Source organism: Hylobates moloch, unplaced genomic scaffold (genome assembly GCF_009828535.3).
Source record: "Hylobates moloch isolate HMO894 unplaced genomic scaffold, HMol_V3 SCAFFOLD_5, whole genome shotgun sequence".
NCBI lineage: Eukaryota > Metazoa > Chordata > Mammalia > Primates > Hylobatidae > Hylobates > Hylobates moloch.
The window spans coordinates 39,407,428-39,428,875 of record NW_026652280.1 but is presented as its reverse complement, the minus strand read 5'-3'; the positions used below and the strand labels follow the sequence as shown (position 1 = coordinate 39,428,875).

The 21,448-nt window shown below is 34.7% G+C and overlaps 1 pseudogene; it reads right to left on the bottom strand.

Annotated features, from left to right (window-relative positions):
* Positions 1-13,652, bottom strand: part of LOC116467796 (large ribosomal subunit protein uL22-like) — a 124,433-nt pseudogene extending 110,781 nt beyond the window's left edge.
* Positions 13,653-21,448: the final 7,796 nt, after the last annotated feature.

Below are 21,448 nucleotides of genomic sequence, written 5' to 3'. Positions count from 1 at the left end.
TATAAATACATCTTTATATAATAAATACATGTATTATATAAATACATATATAGTACCTATAATATATAATAATGTATTTTATGAATGCATGTTTAATATATATATTTGTTATATATAACAATTTTTTTCTTTGTAATTTATATTTGATTCATATTTCTGTTATAATTTATAGAGTATATTTTTTCAAAAAAATTATATACATCTATATTTATACATTTATATATACATAAATGTACATTTAAATATATACATTTTTATAAGTATATATAAATGTGTGTATGTTGTGTATGTGTTGTACACATTGTCTTCCAGTCTCTGCTTTGCCTTTTCATCTTCTTAATAGTGGCTTTTATGGAGTAGAATTTTCAGTTTTACTAAAGGTCAATTTATTATACGATTTTTTTCTTTCTTTTTTTTTTTTTTTGATACGGAGTCTCATTCTGTTGCCCAGGCTGGAGTGCAGTGGCATGATCTCGGCCCACTGCAAGCTCCACCTCCCGGGTTCCTGCCATTCTCCTGCCTCAGCCTCCTGAGTAGCTGGGACTACAGGTTCCTGCCACCACGCCCGACTAAGTTTTTTGTATTTTTATTAGAGACGGGGCTTCACCGTGTTAGCCAGGATGGTCTTGATCTCCTGACCTTGTGATCCACCCACCTTGGCCTCCCAAAGTGCTGGGATTACAGGAGTGAGCCACAGCGCCTGGCCTATTTTTTGTCATTATTTTTTCTGGGCTCTATGTAAGAAATTTTTACTTTCCTAAGGACGCAAAAATTTTCTTCTATCTTTTCTTCTAAAAACTTCGCATTAGTTTTTACATTTATATCTATGATCTCTTTTGAATGAATTTTTATTAATTCTAAGTATTGAGATTCTTTAATTTTTATATGGATATCCAGCCATTCCAGTACCATTTGTCATAAAGATGCTTTACCCAATTAAATTACTTTGGCACCTTTATTGAAAATCAAATAACAATGTAGGGATGGATGTATTTTGGGATCCTACTCTGTTGCATTGATCTATATATTCATTCTTACTCCAGTAATACATTAATTATCTGATTTACTCTTGTTTGTAGCAATCCTATGACTAAGGCAAAATCTCCAAAAATTTTTTTAGTATTGTTTTAGTTATTTTAGACCATTTTTATTTTCATAAAAATTCTAAAGATTGTGCTGAATCTATGAATAACTTGAGAAAAATTTAAAAAATGCTAGTAATCCATGAAAATGGTATATCTCTCTATTAACTTAGGTTTTTATTTCTTTTGTCAATGTTTTACAGTTACCATTGTACAGGTCAGTTCTGTAGCTATCATTATGCAGTATATTTTTGTTAAATTTAACTTTAAGTATACTTTTGGTTATTTAACTTTTAATAATTGATATTAAAATGAAATTGATTTCTATATATCAATCTTGTACTGAAAGAGAGGGTGGAAAACTCCCTGTGCTAGTAAAGAAACAGTAATATAAATCAATTTATGTTTTTCTTTCTTCCCATCTGAGTTTTAAGACATATGCTGATAAAGAAGTGTGGCAGTGGCTCACCACCTATGAAGAAAAATCCAAATTACTCTGTTTAAACAGGCAACCTTGGAATATGATATGCACTGGATTTGAGTTCTGTTAACTCTGTGTGAGTCACTTCTGGAGGCACGTGAGATAATGGGGAGAGAAAGAATATCTACTCAATATTCCCAGTTCTTTTATAAATTGAAAATAAAATAATTAAACATACTTACTAATGGTTGCTAGATTGAAAATGAGCAAGTTGTGAAAAGTTATTTATGTTTTAATAAATACCATACTTCTGAGCTCAGCATCAGGGTTACCAATCATGTTTTCTCTGAATGCTGCTTTATTTTTCCTCTTGGAGACAGATGGCTCGGTGTCACACATTATTTTAGTATGTTGAGGTATGCTCCTGGTATGACTCATCTAGTTTCCTGAACCATGGCTAGTTAGCATATCTTAACTTGGCTAATGACAACAAAATTGTAACACCTTGAGAACTAGTATTGAGGTAATGGCAAAATAATAATATTTATTTCAGAAAAAAAAGAATGATGGGGATGGCTTGAGAAACAAAACAAAACAAAACCAAACAAACAAAAGCAAAACAAAAAAAAAAAAACCCAGAATGTTTAGAGACCTAAAAAAGCGTTGCTAGTGCAAGCAGAAAACACACACACGTACACACATAGAATGAGAAGATGAAATTGTTAGTGTTAAAACAACAGTCAAAGCATGAACTCATGTCTACCTGCTTTTTTTAGCTCTCCTGGAGATAATTAACAAATGTAGGTCTCTCCACAGCAACACTCTTCTGCTGGATCATGACCAACAGGTTACTACATTCCCAAAGATACTGGTCTAATTCCTTCTCCCTGGCAGAAGAGTTCAGGGGAAAAGCACAGCTCAGTCTCTCTTTTTCAGTCACATCTACCTACTCCCAACAGGCTTCACCCAAACAACAAGTCCAAGGATTCTGAACAAGATGTTTTTCTTTTCAGCATGTCCAACTTGGCTCAGCCTCTCTGTAGAGCAGTTCTAGTACGATTCAGTATGATTCTGGAATAAAATCAAATGATGCTTGTTTCCTTTCTTCATCTGCTATAAGGAAGTTTCTAATCTGACAAGGCAAATTTCTGCTTTATCTGGAATTCACATTCAAAAATTATGTCTACACCTAAAAAATATAAAAGACGAGAGAGAGAGATTCCTGGACACATTGAATGTATCCACTAAATTGATATAACAAAAAATTGAGACAGTATTATGATTGGTTCTCTAATTTGTATGTATAATGAATTAATATTGTACTGAGTAATTCCAGACTAAGTGGCTAAATATTTAGAGTGATAATCTGTGTATATACGCAGTTACTTTAAAATAAAAGCAAAATAATGGCATACACATAACTATATTTAAACAATTCATAATATAAAATTAAAATTGTCAGTCTTTTAATGCCTTTAGTAGCTCGATGATTTCTCAAAGACCATGGCCAAAAGAAGGTCTAATTTAGGTGACACAGCCTCACTATGTGGTACCAAATTCCAGACTGCACCAGGCCACTCATCCATACCTCACTTTTCAGTAGTCAGATGCGGAATGATATATTATCATAACCAATAAGCCAACAGACTTAGCAAGTTGCTGACTTAATAGTAAATTCAAATAATTTGAGGTCAGCAAAGAGTACTTTTGGCTTGAGCAGAATATATCAGTATTTCCGATTTTCCCCTGCACTAGAATATTATAAAACTAAATGCACCACAATGCAATAACACAAATAGAATATTTTTATTGAATTTTTGGCAAGATGTCTAAACTGCATTTTCTTTTGCAATATATTTGTTACCATTGTTATGAATTCTGATTTTACTTAGGTGATTGTTGATTTTTACAGCAACCAATATTCTCCTTTTTCACATTTACTCATAATCGGTATAATGGGAAAGATATTGAAATAAAATTATTGTGGAATGAGGAGTATATCACATAGTGTTCAATATGCAGAAACAGCTTTACAATGGGTAAGCATGCCACCTTCTCTGAGCCACACTAATGCCATCCGCAAGAGATAGTAACTGTCTTTGCCATATCAAAACCCAGCCTTTTAAAGTAAACATTGTTTTATATAGATGGCTAAGCTCTACACCATGCTCCTTAATGGAAAGAATATATGCAGGGGCAAAAGGACATGTGACTTTTAATTGTGGTACTCCAGTGCAGGTAGAACCGCAAGCAGTACTTTGCAATCTCTGTCTTTCCTGTTACTCACATAATTTCTATCACTGAGGTGACTTTATCTTCTGACTTTGTTCAGGGCCTTGTGGTAAGCTTGCTGTCAGAGCAAAAAATACATATGATGAGTGGGTCTTCTTTAACTTACTCCAGCATCACTAAAATGTTCATTGCTGATAAAATGTAGGTTATAACCCTCTAGGAATGTAAAATCTAATTAGTATTTCTAATGATAAATCAGTAATTCAAAATAATTACTCTCTAAAGACAGACTTTTAGCCATTGTGACTAAAGATTTTAGAAATGTCTCTTCAGATTTCTCAGTACTTCTCAGATTACATATTGTTGGAGGGATTCCTTATTTGTGAATGATGTTGACCCTACCCTCAGTACTTAAGCTATGATTAAGAAAAAATATCCTGTTTTGAATTTGAAATTGGAAAGGTATCTCAAAGCCTTGGCTTACCGTGCTTCTTTAGTGCCTTCCGCTCTGTATTGATAGAGAAGCTGTTAGGTAATCTTAGAGATATGAGTAACCCCTGATTGCTTTAGAAACAATGTACAAATGATTTTACTTCATATGGTAACAAAAATGCACTCTTACCAGGACAGCTGTTGTCCTCTTTCAGATCTGCCGGAACATATCCGATTTTAGCTGTTTTACATAACTATCTTAATTAGTCAAAGCACTGTTGAAAAGTCTCTGACTCTTCTTGGCAATCCATCCAAACTCTTCATATGGCCCATTAAATGACATATCTGTTACTTTTAAGTTAGTCAGCAGATTTCCTTCAGTGGCCTCTGTTCTCAAGAAAACCATCTGAAGCCATCGGATGCTGTTTGTTATACTATGGGGAAAAGAAGGAAATTCAAACACATACATTCTTATTATCATTATCATCAAATTGTGCGGACATATTTTAAAGAGGTTAAAATCAACTTCCTATACTTGGATCAAGTACATGATGTTGTATGAAATACTCGTTTTTTTTTTTTGTTTTTTTTATAAACTGGGGAGATTTGATATAGTCTGTTCTTTAAAGTCAGCAACTAAGCCATTCCGTGATAGAGTTCTGAACCATGTTTATGGGAAGGGCAATATTAAGCAGGTGATAAGTGTTTATATATCTGTATTATTCAATTAATAATTTTAAGTATTAAGGGTAAAAAAGTGAAGTAATGGAGTTGAGAAAAGATCATTTTAGACTTCTTTTTACACGTACCCCTAATTTTTTGTTTTTTATTTTTAATAGGTGAGAAAATATGAATAAAGTGCTATGTTAAAGATAGTTTTAGAAATTAGCTCATCTGCAACCAGAATTCATGTTTACTTTGTTCATCACTTGTAGCTTTCCTGGCAATCATATTCAAGTTAACATGGCATAATATATTTTACTTTTTTGTTCTCTACTTCCCATGATTGAACACTAAATAGTCCAGCTAAAATTGTATTTCCAACTTAAACTGCTTTTGCTTCCCTAATTTTGTCCAGCACAGAGCCTGGTAAGCTATAAATGCTGTTTTGTATTTGTCACATAGAGTTTTTCTTGAGAAAACTGATTAGCAATTGGAGAACTAAATGGAACCTATTGGAATTCATGTTCCATTCATTGCAGACACAATGACTAAGATTTGACCCACTACTCACCTCCCAGGAGCAAGCCACTGCTTCCTGATCATTTATCTTCACTTTGCCCCCAATGATAAATTATGATTTTATGGATTCTATGCAACTGGCATCCTGCAAGAATATCTGAGGAAATGTAACGCACCTATATTATAATGCTCCACCAACTGTATCTTGATATTTGGATATTTTTTTCCCTCTGGAACACCAGGGTTACTTTCATTACGAATCTTATGAGTTTTATGGGTTTTATTATAATGTAAATCCACAGAAATTGGAGGATTAGGAAGTAAAATCATTAGTTATATCTTCAGGGGATAACTATGGTGACCTCGAAAAACCTTGTAAAGTTGTCACAAAATGATACATAGGACATTTTAAATGACTTATGAGAAAGAAATGCTGCCAGGCAGCAACCCCTTTGGTAGCTAAGGTTATAAAGCACTCTGTGTTTAGGGAAGAAGCAGTTAAATGACCACGCAAACATAAAGTGTAGTGCTCCCTGATAAACTGAAGTGACGCCATTAAAAGCTGCAATAAAAAGGGCAGATCACTGCCCGACTAAGCATGATCGTACGGGAGACTTAATCAGCTTCTTAAAATGGGTTCATTTCCCTTCCTGTGCTTTTTATAGTGTGGGCTTGAAACAAACAAACAAACAAACAATATCCATTCTGTCTTTTTCATGTCTATAACAAAATCTGTAATTCACATCCTGATAATTCTATGACATCAATTGAATTATTGTCTTCCCAAGTCCCCAAGTGTTCCCTCAACAAAATTTTCCTTCTTCCAACATCCATATATACAAAGCTACCTCAAATCAGGTGAACCTCATGACCTTACTGCTGATTTCAGAGCTCTGCCACTGTCCAGCAGGAATAAAAAAAGTATCTTTAGTCATGCCTTCTCCCTCAGAGCTGGTCTCAGCTTCAAAAGCTTTGACTCTGCAGTCCACCAAGATGGAAAAACCTGCCCTCTCCTCTGTTCACCATATCTACCTCCTCCATCCCCTTTAATTTGAGGACATTCCTTTTTCTTTTTTATTCTGTGCCTGCCATATATATTTCCTTCTTCTCATGATTATCTGAGTTATGTTTTTTTCCTACTTGAAATACTATTGGACATGGTGTATGGTATTGATTCAACCACCAAAATCCATATACAGTATAAACATTTGAGTGTGTCAATATAGTGCTAACAATTTGATTAAGTTAATAGTAGACAAGATAATATGCTTTGGAAAATTGACAACTTCTTTGAACTTTAATTTTATTCCCTTTCAAGAGAGTAAATTCCAGAGAGCTATTGTTAATATCAGTGAAAGAAAATTAAAGGGAAAGTGTGGCCTATGTGTTAATGTGCACAGAAGACATAAACAAAAACAGGTTGTAATAGGCAGAAGGAGATTAAGAGTAATACAAAGAACACATGATGTAATTCAATGGCTTTCGTTAGATGGGATGTCTTTCTCAACCTGGGAGTAAAAAGCAAAAAAAAAAACAACTTCTCATCCTCCAAAATGCAAGGAATTTTTATAATTTGTTATAAAATTAAGTAATATAACCCATAGATTACAGGTAGGGAGGAGTGAGAAGAGACAAATAGAAAGACAGATTAAAAAAAAGTTATGGATTGACGTATCTTTCAATCTATTGATCAATCTATCTAGACAGATTGTTACAGAGAGAACCAAAACATGCCAGAGAAGAGTACCAGAGCTATTCAGCAATGCAGAGGAAGTTCCTGACTTTTTTTTTTAAGAGCAGATGCAGAGAAGAGATCTGTTCCTACAAAACAAGTAATTTTTGTAAATTTTTCAGTTGAAATATTAAGGAAGGACAAACTTCAAACTCAAACCTTTCACAGCTGAGTGTCATTGGTAAAGCTAGAGAAATAGAAGTTGGCAATGCAGTAAGTAAACAATGAACCTGGGAATTGTAAACAGAATTTACTGACAATTCTCTACAATTGTTTTACTAAGTGATCTTTCCAGCCCAGATCAACATAGAAACTCCAGGGACCATCAGCCATTGATAGCCAACCAGAATAATAGAAGAAGAAAATCTATTGGAAGGTGCTCAGTTTTGCTTAATATTTTTCTAATTTTTTGGCAAGGAATGATTCGTAGTTAATAGTTGAAATTCTGTGTCTCATATGGTTCGTTATATTTTTACTTAATCTAAATGTGGAGAAATTTGCATAGACATTTCATTGTATAGTTAAAATTCTGACATGAATATCATTGTTGTCATAGTAAGATACTGAAAGAAAGCCTACAGATTTAGTTTCATAAATATATATGAATTTATTGAACCTTAATTGGCAGTAGTAATGCAAACGCAGTAAGTGATTCCCAAATAAGACTCTTCCAGAGCAACTTACGTGTGGGTAATAACTATCTTAGTATGCTGTACATTATCACCATGTGATATTGACAGTTGATACATTTATATTACACATTTTAGTTATATCTATAATTTTAAGTATTAATATAACAGCCACATTACCCATCTTTACAAATACCAAAGGACATTAAAGATAGGTAGGAATTTAATTACATTTCTCTAGGTCTCATAGACAAAGGGGCTGGTTATAATAAGTTTTACCTTTGTTCAAGATCTTGGGCACTAAATTATAAATTGGGAAGTTAGGCTGCCCTCCTATGACAAAAGTAAGATCATGTTAGGGCCAACACTGATTAAAACCACTAATCTTTATAATCTCCAGAGCTTTTCTAACTCTAATCTCTAACATGCCTTCCTAGTGTTTTATACTGACTGGAAACTATTGACACCGTGAAGTTGAGATTAAGAGGATCATTGAGTATGGCACAGAGTGAGATATTAGAGATCTATTCTAGGGGTTTACAACTGTGTTTCTCAGGGATTGTCTGTCCCCATAATCTTCTTCTCCAGGCTATTTTACCCCATGTCACCCAGGAACAGCCAAAATAAATAGAAGTGGCAGGCCAAGTTTATCCTTAGTTTTCCAAAGCATGTAAGAATACTTTTGCTTTTGTATGTTTTCTACAATAAATTACTCAGTAAGATATTTTGAGCAAAATATTCTTTGAAAATTCTTCGGAAAACCACTGATTAAGGCTAATATTCCCATCTTTTGACTAACTGTGACCATTTCTTACTGAGGGATCAAAGTTTTAATTGGCATTACAAATGAGACTTATTATTTTAGTTGAATTTCATATTGACACTAGCTGACATGGAGTGATTAGTTATCCTGTCTCCTATGATCTTTCCATTTTTCATGCAATCAAAATAAGGGTTATATAAACTTATGTATAATATACACATGTAAAAATTTGTATATAGCTTTAATATATGTTGTTTTTGTTTGTCCTTTATATATTCTATATATTTAAGCTTTTCTTTATGTAAAGTCACAGTTAGATAGATTTAAATGATTCATCAAAAGTTTTCCACTGAAGTGAAAATATTTCCTCCAAAGGCCAAGGAAACCCTGATGAATAAGACAAAGACAGTGGGTTTGGTAAGACAAGTTTACAGCACAGTGGAGGTGGAACAGGAGAAAAACGTTGATCATTTCTTTTATTATCTGTATTTCAGTGTTTTGATATCTGGGTCCTTGCTGAACCTAGGGCAACTGTCCTTCTTAGGGATAGCTAGTTCTTTGTGATTGCAATGAACTACCAATGAGTATGCTCTCAAATGTGAATTGACCAATCCAGAACCCATACTCCACTAGCTACTCTGTAGAGCTCTCACACCTGGTCCACGAAGTACTTTCCTTAATCACTCCAGGGTCTCATACCAGACAACAATGTATATCCCTTATGTCCTCGAGCCTGTAGAAATTATTCAAACTAGCCAATTTAAAGCCAGTTTACCCTGTCTTTCCTATTATTTCCTGCAGAAATCACAATAAGGCCTCTTGCCCATATTTTCCCCTTGTTCATCTGACCCCTGACTGACTCTGTTACTTACCTCTGTGGTCCTCATTCATGACATGCCATGCCTCTTGTTTCTAGGGAATAGAAGTAAATGTGCTCATTTATGACAATCATTTCTGTATCTGTACATCTTACTTACCATACCGAAATAAAACATATTCTGGGTATCTTTAAAACTGGATATAGCATTACATCGTTTTGAATTCTAGTTCCTTGGGTTCCTAAATGTGTGACATTGAACACGTTACTTAAAAAAAGAATTTGTGTTTCCTCAGTTTCATGTAGTAAAGATAATAATATTTAACTCAAAGAATTGAGTGTTTTTACATATATATACTATAGATATATGTAGTTTTATTGAGTGTTTTATATATATAAATTGCATATTTTATATATATAGTTTAGAACAATATCTGTCAAAAATTAAATGTTCAATAAATATGAGCTATTGTTATAAAATATAAGAAGCATGGTATGATTATTATAATTACAAATCTCCAAATTTCTAAAATAATTTAAAGAGTAACAAATTGAACTCAAGGACTACAATTTTAATTTCATTGTTATTCATTGCACATGTGTATCTTCTACACATCTGCTTAAATTTTTATTATTTCTCAACTCGCAGATATTTTCACTTACCTTAAAATGATAACATATTACCCCATTAGCTGTGATCTAAGCATCATAGCCTTTCAACTTATTGGTGAATAACTAGAGAAGTAGAAAGATTAACTAACTAGGCCAAATTACTACACAGGTTTTCCTCCTTATTCTTTGGAGATTGATATTCAGGGATGAAAGACTCTATTCTCTGATCACAATTCCAGAATTCCTTACACAAATCCAACCCTGCTGTCACCCAAGAGCTCCCCAGACTTATGTCCTCTTAACTAATTTTCTGAAAATGAAGTCCTAAGGTAGCCTAACCTAGTCTAAGTTCCCTCTCATAAGTATTCATTACTGTTTTCATAGGTTGAAAGAGGGAAAATTTGTGGAAACATGAGAAGCAAAGAAGATCAAAGAAGAGCAGGAAGAGGGAGAGAGCAAAAAAGTTTTTTAAAGGTATGCTGTGGACTTCCTTCTATTAAAAGATTCTTGTCACAGCCCTCCAAAAGTAGCTGCAGGAAAATATGAGAGGCTTATAGATGAGTTCACTCTGAGCCCTATGTCTGGCACATTCTTTACTGAGAGGTTTGGATAAGCTATTTGCCAAAACAGTTTTTAGCTATTTGCCAAGCTTAATACATTTAGCAGCAATGTTTACTGGAACAGGGCATGACCCATGGAAAATAAATCTGGTGAAAATCTAGTAACTGTGATTTGAGTGGTTCCATAAGTCTCTAGAAGCATATCCTCAAGGATCAGCTTTCATCATATTTGTTTGGGGAAAATTCTTTCTTTGTAGTTCACTCTCTAAAACAATAATAATTCTCATAATAATCATGATCATTATAGTAACAGTATTAATAACAACAATTATAATAAATATAAGGAAATGAGGAAATAAATAAGGAAAAACAGCTTAAAATAATGTATACTTAAATCTTTGTACAAGATAGTTTACTTTATTTAACATTGGAATGAGAAGTCACTATTTAGAAAAGTAAAAATCTAGGCAAGGAGACAAAATAGTCGAGAAAAAGAAAGATAATAGCACGAAAGAAAACAAAAACAGAAAATATATTTTATTTATTTTTTCAGTAAATTTCCCAAGATTGATTTTCTTATCATTAGCATCTGAAGGAAACTCAGAAAGATGAGATTTAACAAATAAGAAAAATTCCTCCTAATAACTGAGAATTGTGTGTATAGGTATAGAAATCGTTATTTAACCTTGCATATGTCAGGACAGTCATTAGCTTTCCAAGTCTGATTACTACTTACTAATGAGTAATGACCTAGCTCTGATTATTCACTAGAAAGCTCCCTGTTACATCTTCAGATAACTCTTATCTCTAGGAGTGTACTACTGTATGGAGGACAAGAATTATGAGGTGAGAATGTTACTGTGTGTACAAGCTAGAGTTTTCTGAATGTTCAGTAGAGATTCACATGACGTTAGAAAATAGGAGGTCATTTTTGGAAGATGTGCAAACTTCTGGCAAGGGAGACAAGTTGCAGACTGGGATCAGGCCGACAAATAGATTTCAGTGTGAATCTTTAACTTAATAAAGACTTTTCTGTATTTTAAGTAGAGAAATAAATGTATATTCACACATGTGGTTGTATGTCATGATTGGATGATGATTAAAGAGACATTTTCATACACAGGGCATGTGACTTTTGCATAATAGGATCTCTGCTGTGTCTATGGAGAGGGAGCTGGAGATTGTATTCAGGAATTCCTGATAGATACCAATTGCCAAATGAACGATGTTCCAATGCCAGGAATCAGTTTCTAAGCATATTACTTGGGAAGGCTGTAAAAACAAACCGTTGAAAACATCACATGGTAAATGAATGTTTGGAATAAATTCTTATGCATGTGTAACATGACACTATATAGTAACTCAGAATACTATACAGGATACTGTATAGTATGTCAAATCCAAAGGAATAAAGAGCACAAGTAAAGATAGTTACCTAAGTACGTATTGTAACTAGTTTTGCATATCTATGACTTTTCCTGTTTGAGTTAAGGAACAATTTAAACAATGTAAAATATATTATATAAAAAATAACTAAAAACTAACTAGAGAGGCTATATTAATAGCAGACAAAATATGCATTAAGACAGATCTCGTTACTAATGACAAAATAGGACATTTTAAAATTATAAAGTGACCTGTACATCTAGAAAGACATAATAGTTATAAACACATAGGCACCTAACAATAAGCAGCAAAATACATGAATCCAAAAAAGCTGAAGAATTGAAGGGAGAAATAGACAATTCAGCAATAAGAGTTGGAAATACTAATAAATACCTTTAATATGGATAGAACAGCTAAATATGATTTAAACAACACTATTAACCAGCTAGGACTAACAGATATCTTTTTATGGAACGTCTTACACAAGAACACCTAAATATGCATTCTTATCAAGTACAAATGAAACATGCTTTAGCATAAGCCATATATTAGTTATTAAAATAAGCTGAACTGAATTTAAAATGATTGAAATTTTAAAAAGAATGTTCTCTGATATCAATAGTCAATAGAATAAAATTAGGAGTCAATAACAGAACTTGGGAAATTCACAAATATGTATAAATTAAACAACATTCACATAAATAGAAAAGAAGCCACAAGAAAAATTAAAAAAAATTTGAGATGAATAAAAATGAAAACATAAGAAACTAACATTTATGGGATGCAGCTAAAGTAGTTTGGAGAGGAAAATTATCATTGTACAGAGTACTGAAAAAGAAAGAGGAAATCTCAAATCAATAACCTTGTCATTCATCTTAAGAAACTAGAAAAGAGAGCAAACTAAATTGAAAACAAGCCTAAGAAAAGATACAATTAAAATAGAGCAAAAATAAATAAAATAGAAAATAGAGAAAAACGGATAAGACTAAAAGTTGGTTCTATGAAAAAGAGCAACCAAATTGGCAAACCTTTAGCTAGACTAACCAGAAAAAAAGACAAAAGACTGAAACTATAAAAATCAGGAATGAATAAGGAAAAATCACTTTCAGCCTTACAGAAATAAAGATGATAAGAGAATACTGTGAAGAATTGTCTGCCAAAACATTACCTATTCTAGATGAAACGGACTTAAAAAATGCAAACTAATGAAACTTAAGAAAAAATAATCAACCCCGATATATTTATGACAAGTAAAGAAACTGAATTAGTAATTAAAAATTAACTACCCACAAAGGAATCTCAGGCCCAGATGCCTTCACCAATGAATTTTATCAAATATTTCAAGATGATTTAACATCAATCTAGCAAATTCTTATAAAAATAGTAAAGGGGAAACACTTTCCAATTTATCCTATGAGTTCAGTATTACCATGTTGTAAAGGAAACAAAAGACAAACACATAAGGAAATAAAACTACAGAATCATATTCCTTATAAATATTGATATGGTGTCCCCTCCAAATTTCATGTTGAAGTGTGATCCCCAGTGTTAGAGGTGGGGCCTGGTGGGAGGTGTTTGTGTCATAGGGGCAAATCCCTCAAGAATGCTATGGTGCCTTCCTTGTAGTAATTAGTGAGTTCTTGTTCGGAGTTCATGTGAGATCTGGTTGTTTCAAAAAGGATGGCACCTACCCCCTCCCTCTCCTGCTCCTGCTCTCACCACAGGATACACCGGCTTTCCCTTCACCTTCTCGCATCATTGTAACCTTCCTAAGGCCCTCGCCAGAAGCAGTTGCTGGTGCCATGTTTTGTGTACAGCCTGCAGAACTATGAGCCAATTAAATCTCTTATATTTCTAAATTACATAGTGTCAGATATTTCTTTATAGTAATGCAAATAGACTAATACAAAAAATGGTACCAGCCAGGCCCAGTGGCTCATGCCTGTAATCCCAGCACTTTGGGAGGCCAAGGCGGGAGTATCACAAGGTCAGGAGATTGAGACCATCCTTGCCAACATGGTGAAAACCTGTGTCTACTAAAATACAAAAAAATTAGCCAGGCATGGTAGCGTGTGCCTGTAGTCCCAGCTATTCAGGAGGCTGAGGCAGGGGAACCCGGGAGGCGGGTGTTGCAGTGAACTGTGATTGTGCCACTGCACTCCAGCCTGGCAACAGAGCAAGACCCCATCTCAAAAAAAAAAAAAAAAGAAAGAAAAATGTACCAAGGAATGAAGCATTAGCATTGCTACAAAGATACACAAAAATGTGAAAGCATCTTTGGAACTGGGTAATGGGCAGCGATTAGAAGAGTTTGGAGTGCTCAGAAGAAGACAGGGAGATGAGAGAAAGTTTGGAACTTCTTAGAAACTGGTTAAATGATTGTGATAAAAATATTGATAGAAATATAGACAGTGAAGGTCAGGCTGATGTCTCAAATGAAAATGAAAAAGTTTTTGAACTAGAGTAAAGGTCTTCTGTGTTATGCCCTAGCAGATAACTTTGCTGTGTTATGTTTATGTCATAGGGCTCTATGAAAGTTTGAACTTCAGAGTGATAAATTAGGTTATCTAGTGGAAGAAAGTTATAATTAGCAAAGTGTTGAAGTTGTGGCCTGGCTGCTACTAACAACTTATGATCAGATATAGGAGCAAAAGAATGACTTAAAGTGGGAATTTATGTTTAAAAGGGAAGTAGAACATAAAAGTTTATGAAATTTGCAGCTTGACCATATGACAGAGAAAGAATTCAAGCAGGTTATGGAGCAATCATTTGCTAAAGAAATTAACATAACTAAAAGGGAGCCATGTGCTGATACCCAAGACAATGAGGAGAAAAATCCCCAAAGACATTTTGGAGATCTTGGAAACAGCTCCTCCCCTCTCATGACAGGCCCAGAGGCCTAGGAGGAAATATTGTTTCAGGAGCCAAGCCTGGGACATCCCTTCTCGGCTCAGCCTCAAGACACTGCTCCCTGTATACAGGTTGTTCCAGTTCCAGCTGCAGTTCAAAGGGCCCAAGGTACAGCTTGGGCTGCCACTACAGAGCGTTCAAGCCTTAAGTCCTGGTAGCCTACATGTGGTGTTAAGCCTGTAGGTGCACAGAATGCAAGAGTGAAGGAGGCTTGGTGATATCCACCTAGATTTCAGAGGATGCATGAGAAAGCCCAGGTGTGCAGGCAGAGGCCTGCCACAGGAGCAAAGCCCTCACAGAGAACCTCTACTAGGGAATTAACAATGGAAAATGTGGGGTTGGAACCCACACACAGAATCTCCATTGGGGAATTAGATCTGTAGGAAGGGACCACTGCTCTTCAGATCTTAGAATGGTAGATCCACTGGCAGCTTGCACCCTACACCTGGAAAAGCTGCAGGCTCTTGACTCCAACACATGAGAATAGCCACTGGGGATCGCTCCTTCCTGCAAAGCCACAGAGGTGAAGCTGCCCGAGGCCTTGGGCACCCTCTCAGCAGTGTGCCCTAGATGTGGAACATGGAGTCAAAGGAGATTATTTTGGAACTTTAAGATTTAGTGACTGCTCTGCTGGGTTTCATACTGCATGGGGCTTATTGCCCCTTCCTTATGGTCCATTTTTCCTTTTGAAATGGTAATGTTTACCCAATGCCTATATACCATTATATTTTAGGAATAAATAACTTGTTTCTGATTTTACAGAGTCATAGGTGGAAGAAAGTTGACTTGAATCTCAGATGAGACTTTGACCTTTGGGACTACTGAGAATAGATGATTGTATTTTGTAATGTGAAAAAGATGTAAGATTTTGGAGGCCAGGGGCAGGATGATATGGTTTGGATGTGTTTCCTCTCCAAATCTCATGGTGATGGAGGTAGACTGGTGGGACTTTTTTGGGACATGGAGACAGACTACTCATTAATGGTTTGGTGCCCTCCTCACAGTAATGAGTGAGTTCTCACTCTGTGTTCATGTGAGATCTGGTGGTTTAAAAGAGTATGGCACTTCCCTTCCCCTTGCTCCTTTTCTTGCCTTGTGATACATCGGCTTCCACTTCACCTTTTGCTATGTTTGTAACCTTCCTGAGGCCTTCACCAGAAGCAGTTGCTGGTGTCATGTTTTGTGTACAGCCTGAGGAACCATAAGCCAATTAAACCTCTTTTATTTATGAACTACTCAGCCTCAGATATTTGTTTATAGCATGCAAAAATGACCTGATACAAATATAGATACAAAAATACTCAAGAAACTATTAGCAAACTGAATCCAACAACATATAAAAAATTATACACTACAACCACGTGAAATTTATCCCCATAGTAAAAGGTTTGTTTAATGTCTGAAACATCAATTTATATAATATACTATAATAGAGTAAAGGATTAAAAACACATGATCTTCTCAATCCACACTGATATTGCATTTAACAAAATTTAATACATTTTCATTATTGAAACACTGACTACAATGAGATACAAAGGAATTTTCTCAATCTGATATAAAACATCTTTGAAAATCTCATGGTAAAATAATAATATTTTAGAAAAAGAACTGAATTTTTTCCTATAATTAGGAATAAGATAAGGATGTATATTTTTGCCATTTCTATTCAATATTATACTAGAGGTTCAGGCCAGGGCAATTGGATAATTTAAAAAAAAGCATCCAGATTGTAAAGAAATAAAACTATCTCCATTCAAAGATAACATGATCTTATATACAAACTTAAGAAATACAGAAAAAAATTTTGAATCAATAAATGTGTTCAGCATGTATACAAAATACAAGATCAATAGATGAAAATTAATTATATTTCTATGCACTAACGAACAACATGAAAAATAGATTAAGAACACAATTTTATTTATAATAAAATATTTGCAAATACATTTCTTAAAATAAATGCAAAACTTGTACACTAAAAATTACACATTATTGAAAGAAATTAATGGTGACAATAAAAATGTAAAGGCATTTCATGTTCATAGATTGGAAGACTTAATACTGTTAAGATGGCAACATTCCCCAAATTGATCTACAGATTCAATGCAATCCCTATCAAACTCTCACCTACTTTTTTTTAGCAGAACTTGACAAAGTGATTCTAAAATTCACATGGAAATGCAGGGGACCCAGAAGAGCCAATCAATATTGATTAAAAACAATATTTGGAGGATTTACACTTTCTGATTTCAAAACAGCATAATGCTAAAGTAATGGAGAAAGTTTGCTACTGGCATGAGGATAGACATGTAGATCAATGGAACAGATTGTGAATTCAGTAATGAACTCTTACATTTACGATCAATTTATTTTTGACCAGTGTACCTCAGCATTTTGTTGGAGGAAAATAGTCTTTCAACAAATGGTGCTGGCATGACTGATATTAGCATGCAAAGGAATAATCCTCTAACTCATATCAAACAAAAAACAATTAACTCAAAATGGATCATAGACATGAAACTGTGAAGCACCAAAACATAAAACTCTTAGAAGAAAACATACAAGTAAATCTTTATAACCTTAGATTAAACACTGATTTCTTAGATATGACACCAAAAGCATAAATGGCCATATTGGAAAAATAACAGACAAGTTGGACTTCAACAAAATTAAATTTTAAAGTTGTTTATGTTTCAATACCATTAAAGAAGTGAAAAGTTGGGGCCAGGCGTGGTAGCTCACACCTGTAATCCCAGCACTTTGGGAGGCCAAGGTGGGAGGATCACGAGGTCAGGAGATCGAGACCATCCTGGCTAACATTGTTAAACCCTGTCTCTACTAAAAATACAAAAAATTAGCCAGGCAGGGTGGTGGACGCCTGTAGTCCCAGCTACTCTGGAGGCTGAGGCAGGAGAACGGCATGAACTCCAGAGGCAGAGCTTGCAGTGAGCCGAGATCACGCCACTGCACTCCAGGCTGGGCGACAGAGCGAGACTCCGTCTCAAAAAAGAGAAAAAAAAGAAGTGAAAAGTTAATCCATAGAATCAAAAAACAACACTTGAAATATATAAATAACCCTTAGAAATCAATAGTAAAACCCAAAACCTAGCTAAAACCCAAATAACAGAATTGTCAAATGATTTGAATATACTTCTCCAAATAAATATTCAATAAGCACGTGAAAATGTAATCAACATCCTTAATTATTACAATGTCCAATAAGCACATAATACTATAATCAACATTCTTAATTATTATTTTGAAATGCAAGTCAAAACCAAAATAAGATGCCACTTCACACTCACTTGTACGTCTATTGTTAGGAGCTCAGCTGAGCCTGGAGAACAGAAGCTGAGCTGCCAGGTGTCTAAGTAACTAATTAAAACAAGCCAAAAATGGAAGAGTTAAACTGTTAATCAGTTATGGATATAGTAAAAATGGAGCAGATGCCAACTCCCCTGGCCCTTTATCCCATTAAGGAATGGTGCACAAAATAAGGGTCAGGAAGACCAGCATAGATTTGGGAGTCATCTCTCTGTTAAGGGAGCCAGGAATTTTACAGAATCTGAAGCAAGGGGAGGGAAACGGGAAGTTTCCCTGAGTGCAAATCCCTTCAGAGATGCAATGAACTTGTGCCCCATGTCTGGTGTGGGGAGGGAAGTTTTGTCTCATGAGGCCTGAGAGGGAAGACTTTGTAATTCCCATTGTCAGGCCTAAAAGAAGCACCCATGGCTTGTTGTTGTTGTTGTTGTTTTGAGACAGTCTCGCTCTGTCACCCAGGCTGAAGTGCAGTGACGCGATCTCTTTAAAACATAGTTTGGCATTCCCTCAAAATATTAAACATGGAGTTACCATATGACCCAAAGGAGAAATTAAAACATGTATCACCATAAACTTTTACACAAATGTTCATAGCAGTATCATTAACAATAGCCAAAAATTAGAAACAACCCAAATGTGTATCAACTGGCGAATGTGTATCCCTGAAATGAGACATTATTTGGGCATATAAAGGAATAAAGTCCTAATACATGCCACATCATGGATGAACCATACATTGTGCTTAGTGAAAGAAGCTAGAGGAAAAATCCCACATATTGTATGATGCCAGTTGTATAAAAAGTTCAGAATATGCAAATATATAGAGACAAAAGTCGATTATTGGTTTTAGGAGGCTAAAGAGAGGAGCAATAAAGGGTAGCTTCTGAAGGGTACAGGACCTATTTTTGATGTGTTGAAATTTTGCTAAAATTAGATAGTGTTAGTAATTGTGGACCTCTGTAAATATACTAAAACTCACTAAAATGAGCACTTTAAAAGGATGAATTTCATGAAATACTAATAATATCTCAATAAAGTTGCTATAATTAAATATTATACAATTGATAAGTAAAATAAGGGTTAGAATTGGATACATATAAGTAACATTTTAGTTCAATTTAATTTAATACATGCTTTTAAATACCATCTATATGTCAGGAAATTGCTGGCAACCAGTGGGTGCAAGGATGAATTTGAAATTCTTGTCTTTGATTAGCTTACGATCAGGCAGAAAATAAAAACAAATGTAACTATTACTATTTGTTTATTATTGTTATAGAATATGGACTAAGGTGAGAAGTACTTAGAATCATTTGGAATGAGGGACAAATCAGAGACAAGCACAGAGGGAAGATGACTTTTTAAATTGGTACCTAAAAGTTAGTTGGAGTTTTTCAGGATAAAAACACAAGAGTGACATGGGCGAGCACTCTTAGTGAAGGATATAGGGAATATATACAGAACAATTCAAAACTGACTATGATTAAAGTCTACATGCTAAGATGCTATTGACTCCAAGTGCTGTAAAAGATCAGAGAAAATGTTGTCAGGAAGGCCTGAGTAGCCCCTTGGAGAAGGCAGCATTTTATGGAAACTTAAATGTGGAATCATCACATGTATGCTTTCTGTTTGCTCATTTTTATTATAGAGTTTCATTTTTATTATAGAGTTTAGGGAATTCTCTGACTCTAAAGATGCATAAAAGTCATTCATATAGTCAAGAAGAAGATTTTTTTCCAAATTGTTTGTAAAACATTATGCTGGATAGCATCTGGACATTGATGTGGAGAGAGGGTCTTCTGCCTTAGTGATCAGCCCTCAGTCTAGGGGGTAGCTCTGTCCAAGCACACATCTTAGACTTGTGACTACCACTCACCCTGTGGACAGATTGTTCCTGAACTACACTTCAAATGAAAAAGAAATACAGATATTATTAAGGGTCCAAGTCAAATTGATGCTGAATAGAAGCTTTATTCTTGATACAGTCAAAAGAATTAGAAAACCCTTTAAGAGACAGTTAGTAAAAAAAAAAAAATAGATCAATGAGCACAACAAAAAAATAAAATAAGTGCTGTCAGTACAAATAGAAGAGAAACATGATTTAGTTTGACGGAACAAGAGAAAGATATTTGGTGTTAAATGCAAGGTTGGTCTTGGAGTAAGCAGTAAGTGGTAAAGATTGGCAGGTGCAAAATCTCAGAGACTCCAGGGAATAGGCTGGAACATAGAGCTTGGGGTCAAGGTGGAGGAGTGTCAGGTAAGCCTTGTAAATATCAATTATTAGCTTTAACTTTGCTTTCTAAGAAAAGTATCTGAAAGAATTGATTGTTGAATTTGCCTTTTAGGATTGGCACTGTGGCTATAGAATGGGAAATTGACCTGAAAAATGCAAAACTGTAAGCAGGGAGAGTAAGTAGGTGGTTGAAAGAATCCAGCAGAGTAGTTCAAGAGGTATGAAAGAAAATAGAAAAGACATGGTGATTGTTTGCACGCAGTTATGAGGGAGTGGCATTGACAAGGAGGATGGAGTTTCAGACTTAGGCAACTGGCAGAAAGACACCATTCACTGAAATAAGAAAGGTGGAGAACATGCAGCCTGGAAGAGAAAATGAACCTGAACTTTGGCCATCTATTAGACAACTATGAGAAGTTTCCCAGTAGAAGTTTAGCGATGTGGGTCTTAATCTGTGAGCAAGAGAATCAGAGGAAGAAATAAAAGCCATGAAAATGAATGATAAAAACACTGGAGAGGAGAGGCTGGACTTAGGAGAGTATATTAGCAGAAAGCATAAAAAGGAGGATAAGAAAAAAAAAAAAACATTGATAGTTGTGTGACAGAAGCTGAAAGAAGGGGAATAAAAAACCAGAGGCAACAAGAGCATCTCATGTTATTAAAGTGTCAGTGGGATGTTTCTTCAGATTAGATTTATATTGTGGTTTTATTTGACATTAATATTGTAATCGATCAGATTCTTGACAATGTCTCTTTTTCTGATTACTTGCGAAATCAACTTTTATTACCTGATAAAGGCAGTGCAATCTACTCTGAAGCTACTCTTCGTTAAGTATGTTGTGGTGAGATATCTTGAGAATGTGTAAACATACCACTTTCAGTATGCTGTTACTTGGGTAATGCTAGTATGTGCCTATGTCTCTTTTCTGAAATAATGATATGAAATAATTCTACCACTATGATAGTTGAAAAATGATGATCTTCCAATCTAACAGTTCTTCAATCTACATTTCTTAGCTGTTATTTTCTTGTAAGGAAGAGACTACCTTCCTTCCTTCCTTCTTTCATTTCTCTCTTTATCTGTGGGGTCTTGTGATTTCCATTTTATCCAGTGGGTTAGGAGATAATTTTTT